The sequence below is a fragment of the Microcaecilia unicolor genome, chromosome 9 (assembly GCF_901765095.1).
Source record: "Microcaecilia unicolor chromosome 9, aMicUni1.1, whole genome shotgun sequence".
NCBI lineage: Eukaryota > Metazoa > Chordata > Amphibia > Gymnophiona > Siphonopidae > Microcaecilia > Microcaecilia unicolor.
Genome location: NC_044039.1, coordinates 94,678,114 through 94,699,815, shown reverse-complemented (window position 1 = coordinate 94,699,815; position 21,702 = coordinate 94,678,114). Strand labels below are relative to the sequence as shown.

General features: G+C 43.9%; 1 protein-coding gene across 3 annotated transcripts in view; it reads left to right on the top strand.

Annotated features, from left to right (window-relative positions):
- The first annotated feature begins 270 nt into the window (after positions 1–270).
- The window catches only part of KRAS (KRAS proto-oncogene, GTPase), a 170,610-nt gene continuing 149,178 nt past the window's right edge, over positions 271–21,702 (top strand). For all 3 annotated transcript variants that reach the window (XM_030214516.1, XM_030214517.1, XM_030214518.1), the window contains exon 1: positions 271–383. The gene's annotated coding sequence lies outside the window, so the exon portion shown is untranslated. The remainder of the gene's footprint in view (positions 384–21,702) is intronic.

Sequence of the window (21,702 nt, the reverse complement as noted above, 5' to 3'; positions counted from 1 at the left end):
TCATAGGTTTGCTTACTTTGTTTTGAGTGTACTAGATGACGCGGCTGCGCGGGGATTGGGAAGGGGAAACATAGATTAACCTAATTGGATTCAACGTTTTGACGTCATCCCCTCGCCTATTTTCTTCCATCTTCTTGGGTCTCCCGTTCTCAATCTAACTCCTTGACATGAACAACCAACGAATCAGCTCCTGTGTTCACGGTGACGTTGCAAGAGAGCGACAGTAGTATTTATAGAACGTATTTAAAGAGCCCAGGGGAGGTTGTGTACGTTCTAGACGGATTTGAGTGTGTAAGCTGTTGAAGTGTTTCAATAGGACGGGCGGTTATCATGCATCGGTAAACAAGCTGTAGAATCATCTGCTTCTATTTGGCCAGCGACAAGTAAGTGTTTTCAGTCGATGTCTGCCTCTTGATTTGGAGTTAATTGAGACTTGTCGCTGCCTTAAATGCATAAACTTCCGTCTGATGTGTGCAGTCTCCAACCAGGCTTCTCCCCCACCAGTATCTACTTATTGCTATGTGTGGGCAGGGGTTCTTCCGAAGACCTGGGCAAGTGAGACAGACGAGGCATTCCCAACTGTGGTCTCGTTTATCTCTTATATCAACATCCGTTTAGTCGAGGTGTGTTTATTTTGATATTTAACTTCCAAAGATAATTCCTTTGAACAACTACATATTATTACATAAGTTTTTTTTAAGTCTATTTCTTTCGTGTTTTTTTTGTTTCGTTTAAATGTTTACCCCAGTTAATTATGTTCTAGGTTTTTTTTTTTCTTTTTGAGAATTTCTCTGTTTTTAATTATGGCCAAAAAAATGTAAATTTCACAAAAATTCCCTTTGCTAATCTGTAACTTGATATACTGGCTGTGACTGCATTCAGTGCAGTAGATGTTATCTGATCAAAAACTAGCAAGGTCAGTGTAAAGATATTAGGACCTTTTACTATGCTGTGTTAATGTAGCTAAAGATTGAGGGGCCCATTTACTAAGCAACAGTAGGGCTAATGTGCGCCAAATTGGCACTACCGCCAGGGTAGTGTGGGCGCCTGGTGGTAATTCTGAAGTTGGCGCACGCTGTTCCCTGTGGTAGAAAATATTCTACTGCTGGGGGTGTTTCCTTCTCTAATTGGTAGTGAGACCAAATTGGCATGCACTGCATGATTACCGTGCAAGTAGCACATGAGCCCTTACCGCTAGATCAGCGGGTGGCGGTAAGGGCTCAGGAAGTACATGCTACTTTTAATTTTAGTGCACAGTCATTTATTTCCCCATTTTTAAAAAATCTCTTGTTTTTCCTAGCCACAGTGAAAAAAAAAAGGCCCAGCGCACGCCAATTTAATGCATCCACACTACCACAGGCCACTTTTTACCGCAGCTTAATAAAGGGCTTCTGGGTCCTGTGGGATGTGGTTAAGTATCCAGCAGTAACTTTGAAATTTTTATTTTGGGGGACGGCACGTCATAAGCAGAGAGTGGGTATTACTGACCTAACCACTTAGAGCATTTACATTACTGCACACTACCTGGTTAGTGCAGGTATACTGTGTGAGCCCTTACTGCTTACAAAAGGGGTGGCGGTAAGTGTCAATAGAGCACAACCATTTTTAAGTTACCACGTGAGCGATAGCACATGGCCATTTATTATAAAAATAGTGCTAAAAAGTTTGCTCACCTAGAGCGTGGCTTAGTAAACAGGACCTTAAAATGGCTAAAGTAAAACGCACTAGAAACATATAGGGTGAACAGAAGCATGAACAAAATGGCATCAGAAAAACAGGCAGGAATTTGTACATAACTTTATAGTAGTGACAAATACATATCAAAAAGTAAACAAGACACTACAAAAATGGTTGATATGTAATAATTGATTATATGACATCACCTAATATAAAATAAAGAAGTTAAACTAAATATCACCTAGTGTTTAAAAAAAGTAAATAAATAAAAAAAAGGGTATTATGCTGCACATGCAATGAAATGACACAAAATGCTAATAGAAAAGGGTAGAAGAAAATAACAAAAACGTCCCAGGTTGACGATCATAAAAAGGTTAAAATGTCAAATATAAAAAATTCCAATGCTTCTTAAATTATAAGCTTTTATTGTCCAAGTGGTATAACGTGCACGGACAAGTCTTGACCTAAAGTAGGATGTGTCGACAAATCTTGACCCAACATGGGCCGTGTTTCGGCAACAAGCTTGCCTCAGGAATCTATAATAGTAGAACAATTAAAATAATACACATTAAAAATAGGTGTAAGATAAAGCTGGTGTGATATGAAACAGAACATAAACAAACATGTTAGATGTAACTAAGACAAAGAAAAGGAAATGCAGAAAGAAATAGCAAGAGATAAGAGGGAGAAGGGGGTGGGGAGAAGAAATGAACCAGAGAAAAACACCAAACTAACACTGTCTTTACAAAGCCACATGTCAGTCTCAACATAGCCCATTCGCTTTGAATGGGCCGTGTCGGCATTACCGCACCGGCAGCCGCTAGCGTGGCTTTGTAAAAGGGAGCCTAAACATAAGTAGTGTGAGTGCAGGAGAAATAGTACGTATTATAGTATACATGAAAAAGGTGATTAGAAACTGGACTGGAAAGGGATAGTGTGGTTAGGGGATCTTTTACAAAGGTGTGGTACCGTTTTTAGTGTGATCTAAATGCTAGAAATGCCCATAAGAATATATGGACATCTCTAGCCTTTAGTGCACTATTTTTAGTGTGTGCCAAAAACTCTAGCACGCCTTTGTAAAAGGACCCCTTAGTTTGGTGTTCTCTGGTTCTTTTCTTCCTTTCTGTCTCTCATCTCTTTTTATTTCTATGTGCATTTCCTATGTGTCTTAGTTACATCTATTCAAGACATATGTTTGTTTATGTTCTGCTTTATATGATACTAGCTATATCCTACACTGCTCGATGTCTGCTGGAGCCCTCACTACCACCTAAATAGGAGGCGGTAAGGGCTCCAGTAGTAAATGGCTGCACGATAATTTTTGAATTACTGCGGAGCCATTTACTGCCTCCTGCGAAAAAAAAATATGTATTTATCCACAGCAGTGGTAAAATGTGGCTTCGGTGCGTGGCAATCCCACGCATCGAAGCCACCACAGGCGACCTTTTACCATTGCTTGGTAAAAGGGCCTCTTTGGGGGGTTTTTCCTGGTTTCCTGGCACATTGTTTTTTTTGTTTTTTGTTTTTTTTTCATTTGTATCTTCCTTTCTTTTAGATAATTGAATATCTCGTGTATTCTTCTCCAGCGATTGCTCTTGTTAGGCACAAGGCTTAGGTAATTTTGTGTCATTACATTGTATGTTCAGCATAATACCCTTACATTTGTTTTTTACATTATGTTTAGTTCACTTTCTTTTCACACATATTTTGTATATCAGTATTGCATATCAACTATTTTTGTAATGTCTTGTTTATTTATTTATTGATTGATACTTGTGTCACTTCTCTAAAGTTATGAACAAATTCCTGCCTGTATCTTTTTGATGCCATTTTGTTTATGCTTTTGTCCACCCTATTTAGTTCATTTTACTTTATCCTACAATACTCTTTAGACATTTTAGTGTCATTTCTCAATTTATTGAATTGTTTATATTGGTTCCTAATGACCTTCCCTATCTGTCCTTTCTATTATTTGTTTGGAAATGTATAACTTGTTTTACTTACTAGGGACCCTGTTTACTAAGGCATGTTGGCATTTTTAACGTGCCTACAATTAGCACACATGCTAACTGTGTAGGCGCCTATGGTTAACGTACATTAGATGTTAACGCACCTATAACGCTGCTTAGTAAACAGGGCCCTAGAAGATTTTATTTATGTATAATAGTGTTTTTAATAGATGATTTGTTTCGTGTATTCATGGCTATTTATTACTTTGTACTTTATTTTTTTGATTTGTGTTTTACTTGTTTAGGCTCCTGAAGCAGACTATACAACCAAAACATGACTTGTGTTGAGTCAAGCCCTTATTAAATTTTATTCGTGAGCACTACTGGTGTGCTTGTGCGTCCGTCAGCCCCAGTGTTGCTTGTTTTCTATGCCCACACATAACATGTATACACAATGAACCAATTTCCAAAAGCTATTCAGCTGGTTAATGGATTTCTTTGAAAATTGCCCACACACACGGCAGGTTAAAGTGTGGTCTCCTGTTTGAGTTTGTGTAGCTGTTCTTGGCCATCTCCCCTAGAAGCTGTTGGCCAGGCGACCTCCTAGTTTGCCTAATGTTTAAGCCAGCCCTGAAAACGGGTCCTTTAGCATCCTATGATTCTGCTGCATCTGCTGTTTTAGCTACACAGTTGTCAGGGCTGCAAGGTTGTGCAGCTCCAGGATTGAGACTTTCACCAGTCTTGGTTTTGAACTTTAATATTCTAAAGCAGTGATGTATTTGTAGCCTTTGATTCTACACAGTAAAATCAGTGCTGTGGGCCCCATAATCCATCAAGGATTAGGTGATCAGAGATCCAGGACAGGCTTAAAATGTCGCTTCTAGAACTGGGTAATGTGGTATCTCTGAAATTGTGGAGGGGGAAAAAAAAAGTAAATCTTGCTTTCTCCAGTGGGTGTTGATGCTGACTCGCTAGTTTCTTGGGGGGTCTTTTACTAAAGATTAGATCGAGTTATCTGCAGCAGGGCTCATAGGAATAAAATGGGACCTGCTGCAGATAACTGTAGCTAACCTTTTTAAATGGCAATAGTAGTTGCTTAAAACCAGATATTTTAGATTTATAATTTTTTTTTCTGCTCCTCCTGGCTTGGGTCCTAGTTTTTCCATCCCAGGCTGGTAGGCTTGTGTAGGATTCTGTCCCTTTTAGCCTGCTCTGCTGTCAGCCTATTCCAGTAGCTTTGTTTTATGGAGTTGAGGGGCCATGGGATGCTATTTTAAGGAGCAAGAGTGAGTTGGTCTCAAAATTATGGAAGAACCTCGTGCGGGGGTGCAGTGGGGATGTTATTTAGATATGTATGCTTCACATTGGGCCTGGGAATATAAAGTATACAAGACTACTGGGGTCATAGGTTCTCTTGGCTCCCCCTCCCCTTTCAGGGTCCCAGACTCTCCTCCTCTTTCCTAATTCATTGGTGCCCTATTTCAGAGCTGAAGGAAGTTGGGGGGGGGGGGGGGCAGTACACACCAGGGATCAAAGGTCCCTGGGGGCCACTGATTTGAGCCAGTAGATGTTATGTTTTCTCTTCATGTCGTGGCAGCAAGATTTAACATAAGATTAACCCCACTGGGTCAGACCTAAGGTCCATCTAGGCCAGTATTCTAACAGTGGCCAATTCAGGTCACAAAACTGGCAGAATCCCAAAACGTAGTAAGATTTCATACTTTCCCAAGGTCTACCTTAAATTTCAGTGTATTAGAAACATTGGAGAAAGTGCGTGGTTTTGTTTTTTTGTTTGTTTCTTACATGCAGTGACAATACAACACCTAAAATCCTTTTTCATTAGAACAGACTCCAATCTAATTTTTTAACAAAATACTCCTCTCCCACTGAATCTCCCCCACCACCAAAACATATTGACATAGGAACATCCACCATCTGTTATGTCCACAGTTACATAATCGGAAGTTTTTTTATTTAACAGGTATGTGCCTTATGAGAGAGGGTATGCCAGTACAATAAATAAATTCCCATATTGCTTTGAAATTTTTTCATGGGATGCATCCCTGTGTACTCCATGGCTAACAAAGATGTCATCTGTATGTTCCATTGAGATAACCGAAGGTGTCTCCTGGAGTTTCTAGCTTAGTAATACACATCTACAAGGCAACAATCAAAAAGGCCTTTTTGTAAAAATCTGATAGCCCTTTTGGATCTAACCTGTGTTAGCTCCTCCACCTCAAATACTAGGTCATGCTGTTATAATAACACCTAGTATACCTCTGCAGTGCTGATAAGGCTGTCCAAAATTATTGAACCAAACCACATGATCAAAACATGGGGCCTAGTGTTGCTTGCTTTACATTAAAGTTTGGACATTAATCAATCTCTAGTAATGTTATGTGTGCAGTATTCCCAGTGAGGTGCTTTGCAAGCATAGGAGCCAGCTCTGGGGTGCTTGAGCACCCCCAAAATTGAGCAAAGTCTTTTTGACTGTGTCCAGGGAGGGGTCATTTCTATTGGGATTAGCACCCCCAGTCATTTTGAAAAGTTGGTTCTTATGTATGCAAGCATATCTTACATTGAATGTCTTACAACCCACTATGAAATATCACTTTAGTAATTTGTAAACCAGATTTTAAAAGGTCTCCTGCTACAGCATATTACAATTCTCTCTGCCAGGCATCTGTTAAGGTGGCCTATTCCAAATTGGGAATACTCCAGTGAAGGCCTTTTTGAAAGACAGAGACATATCTGGACCTGTGCCTCCAAGCATAATTGCCCACTTAGCTATGAATCATTATCTTCTGTCAAAGAAGTTCAGGGTAGGCTAGTCACATAGTAGCTTGATAGGAGAGAGATCAAATTCATTTTGAAGATCTTGAAAAGGTTTTATTTTTCCTTCCTTGTCTACAACCTGTAACAGATATTTAACAGCTTCTCGCACTGAAAACCTTTGTCTGCTCCATTTGAAAAGTTGGTTTACCACAGATAGGCAGCAAGGGGTCACCCTCTTACATAACTAGTGCCAGGTTACAAATGTGTTCTAATCTGTATTGGGAGATTGTTACTATAGGCATGCCTAGACCAGGAGTGTGGGCAGTCACAGTCCTCGAGGGCCATAGCCCAGTAGGGTTTTCAAAATTTCCACAATGAATATGCATGAGATCTTTACATACAATGGAAGCAGTACATGCAAATCAATCTTGTGCATATTCATTGTGGAAATCTTGAAAACCCAACTGAGTTAAAATTTGCCATGTATATGTATTGCAACTTATTAAATATGTATTCTTTAAGACATCTCAGCTTGTGACCTTTTATTAATAGAGGATTTCAGGAGGAGAGGGAAATAGTTGACAAACTGTTGGTAGATACTATCCAGTCTTCAGTTCCCTCCTTGTTACTGCAAGGATGAATTAATCTGAACATAGAGGCAGAAAAATAAATTGGAGAGAGAAAATGGAGGAAAGCAGAAACCAGACTCGGAACACCATAATTAGAAATTATTTTCTACCTTTGGTTATTTTTAGTTTTCTATTTCTTGATTAGAATGCCTGTCTGTTTTTTTGGAATGTCCATTTTAAAACCTGCTGTGAAATCTAGTAACTGAACTCTGTAGCTTTTATTAATGGTTGCAATCAGCAGTGACAACTAATGACTGAAGTGTATAGTTTTACTGGTTGATATGTGTACTGCCAACTAACGTCCGAGAAGCGTGGCAATACCTGTTGTCATAGGGAACAGGCAACCATGGTTAAATGGTAAAATCTAGTCTTTGAAATCCAAGTTACATGTAACAGCTAATATTTGGGAAATACTCCATTTAAACTGTGCCTCAACCCTCGCTTCCAGGTCAGACACACACAAACAGCCTAACTTGGAGAACTGGGTTTGACTCTCAGTGCAACTCCTTGTGACCCTGGGCAAGTCAATTTAACTCTCCATTGTCCCAGGTACAAAAACTTACGATTGTGAGCCTTCTAGGGACACACAGTGCCTGTTTATAATATGTAAACTGCTTTGGTTGTACCACTGAAATTCGGTACGCTAAATGCATTACCTCTTACCCTACATCTGATGTCTGGTGTCCTAGATTAGTTGTGTGCTTCTGGAAAGGCATACACAGGCAATTTGTTTCTAGGCTGCAAACAGCGGAGGGGTAGCCTAGTGCAGTGCAGTGGGCTTTGATCCTGGGGATCTGAGTTCGATTCCCACTGCAGCTCCTTGTGACTCTGGGCAAGTCACTTAACCCTCCATTGCCCCTGGTACAAAATAAGTACCTGAATATATGTAAACTGCTTTGAATGTAGTTGCAAAAACCTCAGAAAGGTAGTATATCAAGTCCCATTTCCCTTTCCTACACAGAGCCTTGATGAGCCTACAACACTACTTAACAAATTAGGTGAACCTTCTGATGTACCATAGGAATTACTTCCAGTGTTATGAAAGTGGATTAGATCCCTAGAGTGCCCATGTCAAATGCAACATAATACAGTATCCTGTCAACACTAAATCAAAGAAGGAATCACCAGAAATTGAAAGCACTGAATTGGCAAATTGTATAATCTCACTGATAGTAGTGCTTGCATTGGAGCTCCATTATCGTCACACACCACAAGCCCTGTGCTCATGCTATATCAGGTTGCTGCATTCAGTCAAGTTTACCTGCTGCAGTAAGAATTTTTAGTTTTTTTTTTGTTTTTTTATAGCATGTTAGTATTCCATCCTTTTCCTATCCTGAAGCATCCATAATGAAGTGGGATATTGCAGCATGAAGCAAATGTGTTTGGAAAACGGTACACTACCAGTAGGCATGAATTTTCTTCTGTTGGACATGAGCTTAGCGAGGTAGTCCTGAAACAGTTACAGCTTTGCCATTGTAGTGCAGAGATCACCGAACTCTGTAATAAGTCAATATCTCCATTTCCCCCAGATTCTATAAGCTTCGACTAAAGTTGTGTGTGCAAATCTGCATGCAACTTAATTGTTTAACAAGCTAATCTGCACCAATAATTGACCACTAACGAACAATTATTGGCACTAATTAGAATTTACGCATGCAACTTTCTAAGCATATTCTGTAAAATGGTGCATGTAAATTCTAATGCACAAATCATAAAAGGGGGTGTGACCATGGGAGGGACATGGGCAGGTCATGGGCGTTTCTAAAAATTTACGCATATTACAAAATAGGCCCGATCTGCGCCTAAATAAGATGTGGTTTTAGTTAGCGTAAATGGGTGCGCCTAAATTTTAGTCATGGGATGGCCGCTATGTGTATTCTATAAACCGTGCTTAAATATAGGCAAGGTTTGACTAGTGCTAAGTGCAGTTTTGTTTGGTGCTGATTTTTTTTTTTTGGGGGGTGCTATTTATAGAATCTGGCCCTTTATGTACAAAATGTAGGAATTTTGCAATAATGACAAGGGGATGGCTTACATCATCATGCTTTGGTCCCACATGATGTGCTTGCTTGATTTCATACCAGACTCAGAGCATCATCTAGCCAACCAAGTCTCTCTAACAATCAAATTATGATCATCCACTGATTCTGATGTCTCAGCAAAGCACAGTTACTTCTGCAGGATCTTTTTTTTTTTTGTTTGTTTTTTGTTACATTTGTACCCCCACACTTTCCCACTCATGGCAGGCTCAATGCTGCTTACATGGGGCAATGGAGGGTTAAGTGACTTGCCCAGAGTCACAAGGAGCGGCCTGTGCCTGAAGTGGGAATTGAACTCAGTTCCCCAGGACCAAAGTCCACCACCCTAACCACTAGGCCACTTCCTCTAGTCTAGTCTAGTTTGTCTGCATGTTGTAATGTAGTTTTAATGGTATCTTGTATTGGAGCCATTTTGTTTACCTCATGCTTTACAGTCACTACTTGGTGTTTGATTTTGCCAATTTGGCTAGAGTACACCTTGATTTGCTGAATAGCTGATTTCACAACAGCTTGGATAAGCTCTGTCAGTGGGAATTCAGAATTGTTCTGTAGTCTGTTGCACCGCAACAGCCAGTGGCTATGTAGTGCTGTGCTAGAAATCCATTTGCCCAGGTGTGGTCTCCTAAGTCTTCTAACGGAAAAGGATCAGAAGAAAGCTCCACCTCAGGGAGGGCAGGGGAGAAAGGCGAATCGATGGACATGGATTTGAGGGGAAGGCAGGGAAGAGAGAATTGCTGGACATGGATGGCAGGAGAGAGGAGAATCGCTGGCCATGGAGGGCAGGGGAGAGTGGAGAATCGCTGGACATGGATGGAGGGAAGGGAAGACAGGAAGGAGATGCACAGGGGAGGGGAGAGAGGAGAAATGCTGGAAATGGATGGAGAGGAGAGCAGGAGATAGAGGAGAATTGCTGGACATGGATGGATGGAGGAGTTGGCGGGAGAGAGGAGAAATGCTGGACTTGGATGGAGGAGAGGGGAGAGAGAATTATTGCTTTATATGGATACAGGGGAGGGAAGAGAGAGGAGAAGTACTGGTCATGGATGGAGGGGAGGAAAGAAAAAAAAGAAGATGCACATGGATGGAGATGAGGGGAAGAGAAGAGAAACTGCACATGGATGGAGAAAATAGGCAAAAGCTGGATCCACGTTATAACTCCTCCAGTCAATTCCATGGAGGAGGACCCAGCTTTTACTTATGGATGTAGGGCAAGAAATGAAGAAGAAAGGAGGAAAGTAAAGAAATATGGAAAGGAAGCCCTGGAAACTGAGTTAAGAGAACGGATAGAGAGCAGCAGAATCAGAGACTGGGACCAATATGGATAGAAAAAGTCACCAGACAACAAAGGTAGAAAAAAATCATTTTATTTTCATTTTACTGTTTGGAATATGCACAATTTGAGAATTTACATCTGCTGTCTTATTTTGCACTGGGTATACTGGAGCTGTAACAGCTTACAGAAATTATTTATAATGAAAAAAAATCATGTTTTTTTTTCTCCTATACTAGTATATTTTCAATGATGTCTGTTTGTTTGCGCCATGGCTGGTATAAGGGGTGTGGCTATAATAGGGGTGGAGTCATATGTGGTGACCCCGCCCATAATGAATACTTGCACCTTTTTTTTCTACAAAAAAAAGCACTGCTTATAACTTTTATTAATGTCTGTTACTAGGCTTTAAAATCACACTGCTTTGTCCATATATACAGAGCATAGTAGTTTAAATGAATGGAACCACTAAATAAGAGCATAAAGATAAAAGCTAGTGTCAGGTTCTGTTCATGGTACTTGTTCCTGCTCATATACTATTTATTGCCATAGCTGCTGTTCCTCCAGTTTCCTGTAGGATTAAGGATTGGTTTTCTGGTGGTTCATTCTGGCACTGTTGTGTTCTCCTTGAGCAATTGTACTATGCAATGACTTGAATTTTCTTTCCATATTTGTGTGTGTATGTGTATGTATGTATGTATATATATATATATATATATATATATATATATATATATATATATATATACTAGTAAAAAAGCCCCGTTTCTGATGCAAATGAAACGGGGGCTAGCAATGTTTTCTTCTGTGTGCATGTGGGAGTGTGTGTGTCCCTGCCCTCTGGCCTCTCTCCCCTCCCCCCTCTGAGTCCTTCACTGTTACAGAGCCAACGATTTGATTTCGTGCTCTGCTGTTTTCCTTCACTGACTGTGTTACAGAGAGGGCGGGGCAGACACTCATAGGGAAACCGGATATCTCGCCCCCTTCACACTTCCGGCTGGAGGCTTCATAGAACGTTGGTTTTGCTTTTTATATATATATATATATATATATATATATATATATATATTGCTTGCATAAAGACTTTATTTTGATGTAGTGAAAAATGCAGTTAATTAGTGTGAACACAAATATGTGGTTCAGAATAAAGCAACATTATTATTCAGGAAGAATTAGATTGAACTTTTAACGGAGGCAGAGACCCATTTACAAAGTTTGTATTCCCAGTTAATATATCCAGATTTTAGTGAAGTACCTTTGTATACTGTTCGAACTGCCTCTCCCATAGAAATGTACTGGGGAATATTTCGGAGTGGTTCATTTTTCTTCCTTTCCCCCCACCAGTGCAGGAACTTCACTTATACAGCACACTCTCATTGACTGGATATGTTTGTGCAAAATCTCAGTTTGTACCCTCAGTCCCTGTTCCCTACATACCTTTTCCTTCATCACATGTACACCCATAGATATAACTGTTTTCATACACCCCCCCCCCCCCACGCACAATATAGACTGACTCACCTGCTTATCCTCTGATGTAAAATACTACCCCATTTCCTGGATTATACACCAACGGACCACAGGCATTTCCAAAAGACTATTTATGTATGTGTGTTTAGTTGGATTTTGCTCACACCTATTTCAGTAGTAGCTCAAGGTGAGTTTTATATTCGGGTACACTGGGTGTTTCCCTGTCCCTGGAGGGCTCAGAATCTAAGTTTGTACCTGAGGCAGTGGAGGGTTAAGTGAGTTACCCAAAATTACAAGGAGCAGCAGTGGGATTTGAACTGGGCATCTCTGGCTGTCAAGACCTGTGCCCTAACCACAAGGCCACTCCTCCTGAAACCTCTGGAGCAGGTTCCTTTACCTATGGAGACCTCGACCCAAACTGTCCAGTGATCTGATGCAGCAGGTGGGAGCAGAGCCTCTCTCAGTAACCGTTTTATTTATCAGTACCAAGTCTATGTAGGAATATGATTGATGGACCTTCGAGTAGAACGTGTATTGCCAGTCCTTACCACCTTTGACACCAGGAATCCACCAACCCCAGAGCAATCTTAGTAATTGCTTTCTATGCCTATCTAAGTTAGACCCCCTCATCATGTACTGTCCAATTTAGGAGTTAATGCTGTTAAAATCCCCTTCCACTATAAGGCCCCCAGCTCCCCCTAGTTCCTAACAATTTCCCCAATTTATCATAAAACTCCCCTTGCCCTGTATTGGGAGCATAAACCCCCCATTAAGACTACCTGTTTCCCCATCCACCTTTCTTTCCCAAATGAGATTTCCCATGCTCATTCCTTGTCTCTTTTATAACTTTTACTTTCCTTTGCCCACTGACATGCCTACTCTTCCCTTTCTTGGTGCATATCTGTTAGCAGCCAGAAACTTGTGCAGGAAAGATTTATGCTACAGTAAGTGCTCATCCTGCTTGTCATAGATGAGCAAAATATTCGCATCCAAGCGCAGCACTCATTCTCTTAAGCCTTTCACATTCCAGAAAACTATTTTTAAGTCTGTCCCAGAGAAATACAGTTCACACTGTTTACCATCTTATATGTAACATTCAACAAAGGCAGCGTATGCCTCAAAAGTGCCAAAGGGTAAATAAACCAGCCAGTCAAATAAATCCTGTGCTCTCACTTCATGACTCCAAATCATGACCTATATAGCATAGTTAAGAGAACACCATGCAAATGCCCATTCTTTTTTTTGAGCCTACATACCCAACAATCCCACAGACCTGAATTCTGCCCCATCATGGCAGAACTGTGCAGGTCCCATGCCTCCAGGGCCAAACCCGAAATACTTATGTGGTGTGCTCTCCTCTTCTTGCATAGGAGCTCCATTCAAGGGCCCTGGGACACCACACCAAAATCCCTCCCTCCAAACTCATAGCAGACCTTAAGTAATATTGAAGAAAATATCTAACCTTCACAAAACAACCCCCCCCCCCAACACCTTTCCCTTTCAGCACCATCCTCTAGCCACTCAAAATTTTCCAAACCCCCTAGTGTAGCCAAGGAAACCATGCCAAAAAAACCCCCAAACCCATAAATGGTAGAAAAACTTGTCCACATTCAGTCAAGGTCACTCGTCATCAGCTATATATCCTGTCACTTTGCCCCTTCTTTACATCCTGGAAATGGTTACCGCCTCTGAAAATGCACAGAAAAGTCTTTTAAAAATGTATATACTTTTTTTTTTTCCTTGCACTCTTTCACCTACAGCTCATGTTGCATCTAACAGCCACCAAAAGGCGCCCAGGTCCTCTCACATGACCTAAAAGGGGGTGTGGCCATGGAAGGAGCAGGCCTGGGCATGTCAGTGGTGTTCACTCAGGGGTGTTCACAAAAGATGCATGCAGCGTTACAGAATACGGGGGAATCAGTGGCCAACTTGCACGTGCCAGGATTTATACTAAGTTTCAGTTGATGTAAGTCCTCATGCTCGGAATATGGTGCACAAATCCTTGCTAGGCGCTATTGTGTAAAGCGTGCCAAGTGCTAATTTTTCGTAACGGTTTACTGAATCCAGTCCTTAATGTCCAGAAGATCTGGACATATTACCCATCCTTCTACATTTTTTTTTAAAACCTCTGACTCAACAACTGCAGGTGATGGGGTGTGTGTGAGAGGATCTATCCTGTCTGCAGAGACTGTAGGTAGATATCCAATTAATAAGAGGGCAGTAGGAATGGAGGACTAGTGATCTGGAAAAAATATTTTCCTGTATAAATGAAGTTCATTCATGGAGTGTGTGGGGGGGGGGGGGGGGGGTGAACTCCCTCCTAAATATGCCCCAGTACATTTTTATGGGAGAAACAGTTTGAACAGCTGCAGTATACATACATTGATTCACTTTAGAAGCATAGGGCCTGGTATTCAGTGCTATTTAACCAGGTGGTTTAAATAGCACTTAGCCAGCTAAGCGCTAATATTGGATAAATACTTATCCCTTGAAGACCACGCAACATCCATCACCAAGAAAATGTTCAACATGATGTGGATGTTGAAACGTGTGAAACCTTATCTCCCCTTGAATACCTTCCGCAATTTGGTACAATCCACGGTACTCACCCATGCTGATTACTGTAATAGTATCTTTGTTGGATGTAAGGCCCAAATCATGAAGAAACTTCAAACTGCCCAGAACACGGCAGCTAGACTTATTTATGGGAAGCCTAAATTCAAAAGTGCAACACCTCTCCGTATGAAACTTCATTGGCTCCCCATTAGAGAACGAGTCAACTTTAAGGCCCATCACACTAATCCACAAGATCATCCATGGAGTATCACCAAGTTACATGGTCAGTCTTTCAAATCTTCCATCCAGAAACCGGTCAACATCTTCACGAACATACCTTAACCTGCAACTTTCCAATTGCAAAGGACTAAAGTATAAAACATATCATGCATCTAACTTCCCCTACCTGGGATCCCAACTCTAGAACGCTCTTCCCAGATACATTCGATCAACTAGTGAGTACCTTCCCTTTAGGAAACTATTGAAAACCCATCTATTCAAACAGATTTACCCGAATGACTTGACCTACCATAAGCAACCCATCCATTTCCGGTTCCTCTTATCATTAACAACAATGACTTAGAAATTACCTCTTACCAATACTCTTCCCCTACCTCTTCTTTATCGCTCTATGTCCTTACCTATCCCTATCCTTTCTCTCATACCTCTTTTATCCCATTTACCCCTTGTTCATTTGTCCTACCACATACCTCCTTTGTTGATTCTGATACTACAGATTGTATTCTCTTGTTACTATGTAAGCCGCATTGAGCCTGCGATGAGTGGGAAAGCGCGGGATACAAATGTAATAAATAAATATTCAGCGTGAGCTAGCAGGTTCTCTGCTAAATATTGGTGCTTAGCGGCTAGCTATTAACGGTCTTTGTTGTGCAACTTAGCCAGCTGAGCGCAAATTATTCAGCACTAAACTGGCTAAGTTGAGCAGTTAAGATGAGGCCGCCCTGCTATTTTAAGCGGCCTATCTTTAACCACTATCAGCTTAACCAGAAAGCACTGAGTATTCACTTAACTGGTTGTTGCTGCAGCCAAAACTGAAACAGGATACTCAATGCCAGTCGCCGGATATGGCCTGGTATTGAATACTATCACCAGCTGAATATCGGGGGATGGGGGGAGAGATAAGAGATTAAGGAATTGCACCTTTTTAAAACTACCTTCCAGTCATCTCCTTTTCTGATCACACAGAAAACACACTCTCGTACCAACACAAACATGTATGCACACACTAGGGTTACCATACATTCGGGTTTCCCTGAACATGTCTTCTTTTTAGTCAACTTTGGGGAGGGGGGGAGGGGGGAATTTGTGACCGTCTGACTGAGTTTAAAAAAACTCATCATACTCGTTCCCTGCAGTGGAAGCATAGCCACAGGCCCGTCCACTCACTCTGGGATCAGCTAATCCATCCACCCTCCCCCTGCAGTCGGCATATTTTCCTCTTCCTCACCTCCTCTCCCTCCCCCAGCGGTTTTCTAATCCTCAGCTACGTTGCTAGCAGTGTCAGTGACTTGAGGTACCCGTTGTACCCTTCTGACTGGCTTCTCAACTCATCTTTCTGCTGTGTCCCACTGTTGTGTTCTCGAGGACCTTGGCATTCTGTCAGGCTTCTTCCCCGGGAACCCTGGGTACGTGAGTCCTTGGACCACGGCCGAGGAGCAGCAGTGGCAGGCAAGATCACCTTCGGAGCAGAGAAGAGACAAGGCTGGACTGGAGTCCTGCACTGGAACACTCGGGACTGGAACGCACCGGACCGGAACACACTAGAGAAGGCTTCACCTACGCTTAGCTGCCTTTCCCCGAGGGTTGAGCCCTCAGGTTTGAGCAGCCGGTAGGGCTTACAGGAAAACCAGAACTGGAACCAGCAACAGGAACAACTGTAGTCAGGATCCAGCAGTGCTCCCAGGTACCTAGGCTAACATGAGACAGGCAGGCTGGGAGCAGCCAGCACAGAGAGAGAGAGAGAGAGAGAGCTAACCCAGGCAACACCCACAGGTGCAGTATAGTGAGGCAATTAGTGTCATGCTGCTGGATGCAGCCAGCACAGAGAGCCAGAGCTAGCTCAGAAAGGACAGACAGAAGAAACAGGAGCCAGCTAGGAAGCTGACCCCCAGGAACAAGGTAAGTCTGAGGGTGGTCACGGCCACAGACGTGACACCCACCTCCTGTGATATAATTTTTTGTTCACGCGCAGGCAGGACGCAGCAGAGAGAAGACTTCAGGAGTGGGTACCTCAATTGCTGACACTGCGAGTAAGGTCAGAAAAAGCCTCATGTGCTTCCCAAATAAAAAAAAAATTGTTGCTCCCAATGTACACGCATCCTAGATCCTTCTGCGTTAGAGAGTTGCATGGGAGCACAGATAGTGGGATTCCCGCGGGGATGGATCTGAGTCTGCAGGAATCCTGTGGGGGTGGACCTACATCCTGCGGGATCCCCGAGTGCAGGGTGCCCTCCTGGCACATATCTCTAAGTACCCTGGTGGTCTAATGGCATCTTTGGGGCAGGAAAGATCCCTACTCTTTCCTGCCCGCTGCTGTGGCGCTGATCCTCTCTGCTGTTTTTAAAATGGCTGCCGAGACTTCCAGGAGCGGCCTTGCAAGAGAAGTCTTGCGAGGCCGCTCCTGGTAGTCTCGGCAGCCATTTTAAAACAGCAGAGGAGATGATTAGCACCGCAGTACCGGGCAGGAAAGAGTGGGGATCTTTCCTGCCCCGAAGAAGCCATTAGAGCACCAGTCTGCCTCAAGCTATGTTCTGGGAGGGCACCCAGGGTCGGAGGGGAGGTGGCTGGATGGAGTTGGGAAGTTAAAAGGGTGAGTCTGTTTCCCCTTCCTTGCGCTGCTGTCATTGCTGTACACTCAAAACAAAGCGAGTGAACCTATGAGCTGCTGCATCCACGTTCTTTATTGTTGGTGGCATTTTTATTTAATCTCCCTTATATTTTCAAACATGCCAGCTTGTGCAGCACACAGATGTACACATAGGAAGTATAATGATGGAATAACTTTTCATAGGTAGAATAGTAATTTGTTAAATCATAATCAGTGTGTGATTTGAGGGGCTGGTTATAGGGATACCCTAGCATGTGTTATATTCATGCAGAGATTTTTTTTTCTCTCCTGGTAAAGGGCCACTAAAACACATGTTATGAGAATCAGGTGCTCAGCATTCAGAATTTCTATCTATTTACTTATTCATGACATTTACATCCCACATTAAACATGAATTAAGTTGAAACCTGGGATCATTAAAAAAAATTTTTTTTTTGTTCCTGTGCCTAAAGAAAAAGATGACATGTGGGAACTTGCTCCTTTTGTTTTGTGAGTGGTATATTATAAAAATGCACTTGCCTTTTTTTATTACTACTTTTTCACAGAAAGATATTGAATAATTAGAGAGAGGCTTACATCATACAGATGTTTTGTCCAGCATCAGTCTAAATGTGCCAGCATTGTCTAGTTCAGAACACTATTAACTGCCATTTATACAAAGTTAATTATGTTCAGCAGAAAATAAATCTGTTACCTCAGGCTGATTGCTATGTGAATATTGCATCAAGTATTACATATTAAGGGCATTTTCTTTAAACTTCGTTTCCTTGTCATCAAGCAGATGAAGCCATTACGTATGGGGGAGGGGGAGATAGAGAGCACGCAACTTTTCACAGTGCCTCATGGCCAGCCAGCTCCACTGTCTCTTCAGTATTTTCTATCTCCCCAAGCAGGGTGGCTGCAGCTTCTTCGAGCTCCATCAAAAATCTGCCTGGGGGTGGCTCCTGGCTTGCCAGTTGTTAGCCGTGGTGTTAGAGGCTATGGCAGCTTCACTTTGAAGGCACATAGGTTAGCCCTTTCCCTGCCTTACCCATGCCCCCGTGGATGTGGACATATTAGCTTGCTTTTCCCTGTCCTTTCCCACTCAGTGGATGCAGGCACATTGGTTCGCCTTTCCCTGCCTTTCCCACTCATCTGAGCCTCCAGAGTTCTTATTACCTCTGCTTTCCTCACAGCGTTAAAAAAAAAAAAATGGAACAAGAGGTTTTCCTTTGAATCTTTTATGGGACCGGAGCTGTGATATTCGGTCTGGTGAGGTAAGAGTGTTTTCTAACTCCTCCGGGGTGGGCCCGCGATCGGGGCGTTTTTGGCGCAAAACCGCCATTTTGAATTTTCCCTCCGTTTTCGGCGATGGCTGCAGAGAATGTAAAGCGCTGTTCTCGGTGTGGCAAGCGCAAATCAGCAGCGGGGCTCTTTAAATCGTGCTGTACAGGTGTAAGAGCCGGCCCGAGCATGGCGAGTGATGATTCTTCCCGCTCAGAGCTGGCAGCGGACGCCATTTTGAATTCTCCGCATGGCGCGGTCTCCGTAGAGACAGAGAGCCCTGAGCCCGGGGGGGGGGGGGGGGCGGGGGGAACCTCGAATTGAGGCTATTCAGGGAGCGGCTAGCCCCGGACGGGATCTGGGTGCCCAGGGCGAGTTTTTCTCCCCTGATTTTGTGGTGTTATTGCATAAAGCATACATGCTGAAAACAGCTCTCTCAAGGGTCGTCTGAGGCCCTTCTATTGTTCCCCCCCCCCCCCCCCCCCCCGGTGGATTCTGGCTTGGGACTGCCTGCTGAGGCTATTTTCCCTGATAATTGGCATAAAGAAAAGCGTAGAAGGGCTAATTCCCCTTCAGATTGTGGTGCACCTCCTTTTCCCCCCCATGGTCGGGCTGTGAGGATTCGGAGAGTTCTGGCAGGCCTTCGTGGTCTGAGGAGCCAGAGTCAGGTGCAGAATTACCACAGGATCTGGATGATCCCTCCGCGGTGAGGATTTTCCACCGTGATGAGCTGCCAGTGCTTATTTCAGATGCCCTACAGGTCCTTTCTATTGAAGAGCCTGACAGTGGCACGGCCTCCTCTGTGAATCCTAGGATGGCTAGTACCAAAAAGCCTGCTTGAGCCTTTCCTTTGCATGACTCCACCCAAGAGCTTATTTCTGCTCAGTGGGCTGAACCTGAGGGACCTTTGAAAGTTTCCAGGGCTATGGGGCAATTATACCCTCTGCGTGAGGAGCATTTGGCTCGCTTTGTAATGCCTAATGTAGATGCCCTAGTCACTGCGGTGACAAAGAGAACTACCCTCCCTGTGGAAGGAGGAGTTGCCCTGAAGGATATACAAGACCGTAGGCTGGAAGCAGCACTTAAACGGTCCTTTGAAATTGCAGGTCTTACTATTCGGGCGTCTGCATGCAGTTGTTATGCTGCTAGAGCCTGCCTGGTGTGGTTGCAACAGGCAGTGGAACAGTCCGGAAATGGAGCGGTGCCCTTCTCAGATGTGGCTCCGCGGCTGGAGTTGGCCTTGTCCTTTTTGGCTGATGCCCTTTATGATATTGTCAGAGCTTCAGCTAAACAAATGGCAGTAGCAGTGGCGGCTCGCCGTCTTATTTGGCTACGACATTGGGCAGCGGACATGGCCTCTAAGCAAAGGTTGGTGAAGTTGCCCTTTCAAGGCTTTCTCCTATTTGGTGAGGAGTTGAAAAAAAAATTTGTTAAAGGCCTGGGAGATCCTAAACCCCAGCGCTTGCCCGAAGATAGGTCGAGGCCTTCCTCCAAGGGCCAAGCGGTCCACTCCTCTTATAGATCTCACTTTCGTGAAGCTAGAAGGTACCGCCCGGGGCGTTCTGCTGGGTTCACTTCTCGTGCCCGTTTTTCAGCAGAGGAGCTACTTTCGCTCGACAAGCGTTCCACAGCCACCGGCTCTAGGCCTGGAGTTCAGGGGCGACCCTCTTAATGATGGTGCGCTGGCCCTCTCCTCGAGTCCTGTCATCGGAGGACGTCTTTCCCTCTTTGCCGAGGAGTGGGCCAATATTTCCTCAGATCAGTGGGTTCTGGACCTGATCAGAGATGGCTACAGAATAGAATTCAATGCCCCAGTAAGAGACGTGTTTGTGGAGTCCCGATGCGGTTCTGCCGCCAAACGGGCGGCGGTAGAGGAGACTTTGCAAGGTCTGATTCAATTAGGGGCCGTGTCCCCGGTACCTCCCGCCGAACACGGCTACGGCCGATACTCCATCTACTTTGTGGTGCCGCGAAAAGGTGGGTCTTTTCGCCCTATTCTGGACTTAAAAGAATTAAACAAGTCCCTGAGAGTGCGGCATTTCCACATGGAAACCCTGCGCTCCGTCATTGCTGCGGTACAGCCAGGAGAGTTTCTCACGTCTCTAGACCTGAAAGAAGCTTACTTGCACATACCAATTTGGCCCCCGCAGCAGAAGTTTCTGAGGTTTGCGGTGTTGTGAAAACATTTCCAGTTCCGGGCCTTGCCTTTTGGCCTCGCCACAGCTCCCCGAACCTTTTCGAAGGTAATGGTGGTAGTAGCTGCTTTGCTCAGGCGAGAAGGTGTCAGGGTTCACCCGTACCTAGACGACTGGCACATCAGAGCAGACTCTGTAACAGAGAGCTATCAAGCTAAAGCCAGAGTGGTCTCAGTAATTCAATCTCTAGGCTGGGTCGTCAATATGGCCAAAAGTCACCTGACCCCCTCGCAATCTCTAGAATATTTGGGGGCCAGGTTCGACACAGACTCGGGCTATGTATACCTATCCGAGCTAAGGCAGTGCAAGCTTCAGAATCAGGTCCGTCTGCTCCTGAGGATGCCCTGCCCGTGAGCTTGGGACATTGTCCAGCTGTTGGGATCGATGACAGCCACATTGGAAGTGGTGCCCTGGGCGAGAGCGCACCTGAGACCTCTACAGTATTCCCTACTTCAAAGATGGTCTCCAGTTTCTCAGGATTATCAATGCAGACTTTCTTGGCTTCCTGCTGCCCGACTCAGCATGGAGTGGTGGCTCTCGGACAGCATGCTGCGGCGAGGAATGCCGCTGGCGCTCCCCGATTGGTGTCTAGTAGTGACAGATGCCAGCCTGAAGGGCTGGGGCGCACATTGCAAGGGGAAGCATGCCCAGGGTCTGTGGACACCCGAGGAGTTGGAGTAGTCCATCAACCGCCTGGAGTTGAAAGCGGTGTTTCAGGTGCTTCTGGCCTTTCAAATGACCCTGGAAGGATTGGCTGTTAGAGTGATGTCGAACAACACGACAGCAGTGGCCTACATAAATCGACAAGGCGGCACTCAGTGCAGAGCACTGGCCGCGCAGGCCGAACAGATTTGCCACTGGGCTGAGCTGCATCTTCAGTTTCTGTCGGCAGGTCAGAGCAACATGCAAGCCGATTATCTAAGCAGGCATCAGATCGATCAAGCAGAATGGGAACTAGCAGACGAAGTATTCCTGCAGATATGTGCCAAATGGGGCGAGCCCATGATGGATCTTATGGCGACCAGTTCCAA